This window comes from Pinus tabuliformis, chromosome 9, assembly GCF_031772625.1.
Source record: "Pinus tabuliformis cultivar Carrire ecotype Pingquan chromosome 9, CPIR1, whole genome shotgun sequence".
In the NCBI taxonomy this organism is placed as follows: domain Eukaryota; kingdom Viridiplantae; phylum Streptophyta; class Pinopsida; order Pinales; family Pinaceae; genus Pinus; species Pinus tabuliformis.
This window is the reverse complement of record NC_142307.1, coordinates 208,569,026-208,573,161: the sequence shown is the minus strand read 5'-3', so window position 1 is coordinate 208,573,161 and position 4,136 is coordinate 208,569,026.

Genomic DNA, 4,136 nt, shown 5'->3' with positions numbered 1-4,136 from the left:
CTACACGTTTGACCAGTTGCCTAACTTTTCAATGTTCTTCTCCAAATTTGATTTTTACCTATGGGAAATCAATATTTTACTGTTGTAATTCATATGATTGATTTAATTATCATGTTTTTACTGTTACCTAGTGTAAGTACATTAGGTAAAGGCCTCCATTTGATGTAATGAATCAGTTTACTTAAGTTAGGGATGAGTCACTTTGACCACCCTACACTCTAGCTATCAGTTCAGTTTTTGTTGTAACTGCTCCTCCTCTCATGGATTCGACCCCTGAGGCTAGGATGAGTTGTTTTGAGGCTTATATCATGTAATTTCTCAGTCATTCTATACGTTGGACTCTACTGGATGTTGTACTAGTGTTTTAGACTTTGGCATGAAATATATTGGATGAGTTGCAGCTATTTTGGTGGGATTCTTGTGGCATGGTATTTTGATATTGTTTCCTCTTCAGTTACATATGTATGAATGTTTTGTACCTTTCATGATCCATTTCACTTTAAATATGTTTGGTTTTCAAGGTGTGATAAGAAAAATTCATCTTCTATGCTATGTTTTTGGAAAATAATCATAAATTGTTTCATTTCTTCAGTTTAAAAAGAATTCATGGTTTTCATGCTCTTTTTAGCACCTCACCAGTCTAAATGATTTCATCACTATACTACAAAGTGTTAAAGTAACTTGCCTACGTTGCCACATCAGATGTCTGCAATTATGATTCTCTTTTTCCCTGACCTAATTCACTCATCGAGTGACTACCCCAATCAAAATCAAATCAAACAACCATCTGCACTTTATATCTAGCCTAGAACCCTAATCCATCCAACCCTCTTGGTTGTGATCCTGGAGAGAGCCCTCTCCGACTTGGTAGGGCTAGCTACCAAGTCAAAAGATTGGTTTGTGGTTACCTCAGATGAACTCTTCCTCAACCTTGGAGATTCGGAGGAGTGATAAAACAACCAACCACCACAACCTTCTCAATAAACTCTACCTTCCTGAGTGTCCCTTTCAGTCGCAGTCCGCTGACCCAATAATGGCTCACATTCACAGCATAAAACCAAATTAGATAAACCTGCGGTAGAGGAAGTGCAAGTAAACAAGATATGACATATATTAGTTCTCAGTGTGAGGGTAGGAAAGATGAGCGCAACTAGGGGGTTGCAACCTCATTCCAAACCCTCATTAAGTACTACATTTTCAGAAGAGCCAATATACTTCAGTTTCCTGTTATCAAGCCCTTTCTTTTCCAAAATTTCAATAAGGCTCCACTCCTCAATCCAACATGCCACATAAACCCCAATGGAATTATAAAAAATCAGAGACAAGAATTTCAAATACACGACTAGATTCAAGACCATTAGCAGAACAACGAGCTTGCCAGATTTAAGCATACAAACAATGACCTTGACATTGCTACGCTGAGAGCAAGTAAACATTCCCATACAGGATAGATAAATGCCAAATAGAACAGATACTAAAATAGAAACAAAATTCTCCTTCTATGAAGCCATCACCAGCATACTGAAGTTCATTCTACGAAAAAAGTTCCCATTGCCTTTCCACCCCACATTCAACATGCATATAGAGCCAAAACGCATATGCCATGGAAGAGGATGCAGTGGAAAAGGAGATACATACCCGTCTACCATCGTTGTGAACCCATAAAGAAGGGACTTGTGCATGAATCACCTCCACCATCTTACGCTCATAGACCCAACCATAGAGAACCAGAACCAACACATAATGCCAACATGTAGGGTTGTGATCTGCTTAACCTCTCGACAATTATACCCTCTACATTTCTTGACGCGAGCCTTAATCACCCGCTTGCCTCCCCACCGCTTCCACATGTAAATGGTACCTCGATGCTGCCTAGTGGCGTTGCCACTTATCGCATCACACGCCCTGTCGATTTGCAGGACGATACGATGCTTGCTCTCACCTCGATCAGGGAAATGTTTAATAAATCTATATTTAATATGAATTTACATTTATTTTTATTAATTTTTGTTAAAACGATAAAATAAAACAAGTTAATAAATTTAATTTTTAAATTGAATTTCATATTATTAAGATAATAAAATGAAATAAATTAATAAACATAAATATTCAACTTTCTAATAAAATTTTACTATCAAAATATTAAAACATTATGAATAAAATATCCATTCATAATCAACTAAAATAACAATAAGGCTTAAGAAACATTCAACTTAAGGTTTCAAAAACATTCAACTTTTTAAGAAATTTTATCGTCAAAATAATAAAATAATATTTCGTATATTTTGACTTGGTTAAATTTTATGTAATTTGACCAAGTCAAAATATTTACTTACAACATCTCTTCCATATTGTTGTGGATAACACATCTCATAGAAAAAAGTAAAATAAAATATAAATTAATTAAGAAATGAAATATTAACTTATTTAGTATATGTCATTGAGTTGTTGCTTAATATTAATTATATGGTTGATAGGAAGTGGAATTTTATTCATTGTATTGATTAATAAAAAGCTCTACAATCTCTAAAGAAATTGTGGAAAACCAAAAAAATATAATATTAATTTTGAAAATATTATATTGAACATAAGGATGAAGATATTTATCATAAAATAGAAAATTGTCTCTTTGAACTAAGTTAAGAGAAAAAAATAGTTTTGAAATTAAGTTATGAAGATATTTATTAGTCTTGACCTAAGGATACTAAAATTGTGATAATGAAAACTACCACCACTATTGACCTTCATACACTGACTCATTTACCTTGCATTTAGTAAGTCAAGGTTGACTTAATATTCCTCTTTAAACTAGATTTTAGAATAAGAAATGACAATGGCATACCCATTTACATGCGATTAAATTTTCTACTCCATTGTAATAATACCTTTTGCTCTTGTTATTGCAAAATGAACTTAACATGTCCATTGCTTATTTTACCAACATTTCTTTCCAAACTACTTGACAAAGTCTCACAACCTCCTCCTACACTCCATTTTGTCCATCAACATTATATCAAATACTTTGCATGCATCCTCTAAAGTAAGAACTTGGTATAGAACTTTTCTTAACATAGATAATAGATTTTAAGCATCAACACCAAATCAATTGGAAAAAAAAAAATATGTGAAAAAAAAATAAATTATAACATACCTATAACAACACTATTTTCTACCCTAGAAAACCCAAGTCTAGAAAAATCCAATCAATATATATGCTAACAATCATAATCAAATCTAGCCAAATTTACCAAATGGAGTATCCCAAGCCTATTTAATATGAAATCCATGGGCATAAAATCATAGGCTAATATTTGGGGAATTTTGACGTTAAAAGTGGACCTCAAAATGAAAATATACTAACAAAATTAAATTTAAAAGAACCGATAGGATTCTAGATGAAGATTTTATACCCAAAGGTAAATATTTTTGGAAGGAAAAGTAGAAAATTACATTTTTTAATTGTATTTTTGACTTATATCTTTATGGGTTTACTCAAATTTTAAGTGTGTACACTTTTTGGATGTAGAATTATATTCCACATCCAATGAAAGAAACATGTTTTTTGAAATGTTTACAATTTTTATGGGTGTGTGTTTAATCAAAAGTATACTAGTTGGATGCAAAATGTAAATTGAAATCTAACAAGTGACCATACATTTCAGTAAGAAAATAAGTCAAAAATAAAATTAAAAACAATAGTTTTCCTTCTTTTCCTTTAAAATTCATAATTGCTTTTTGGTGTTGGCTATGTCATCAAACAAGTATCTTCAGAACTCTTGTTCTAAAAAACTAGTGAAATGGGAGCCCAGATCTAAATCATGGAAGCCATGCAACCCACCTCCTCAAGAAGAGGAGGATTCCTCTTCCTCGTATCAGGAAGATGATGACTCTGATGACAACATACTCCTGACGGACGAAGCCTAGAATTAAGATGTTCTCAAGCCTTGTAAAGGAGGTCATAAGATCCAAGTTTTGTATGTGAGGAGAGAAGAACTCAATAATAATGCTCCAACAAGTTCCATGAAGCACGCCCATGAATCAACCTCCTCTGACTTTGAAAAAGATGCTTTCTTAGAATCTTAGAACAATCTTAAGGTAGCTTTGGTAGCCACATCTTTAGGAGGTAAGACCAAAGT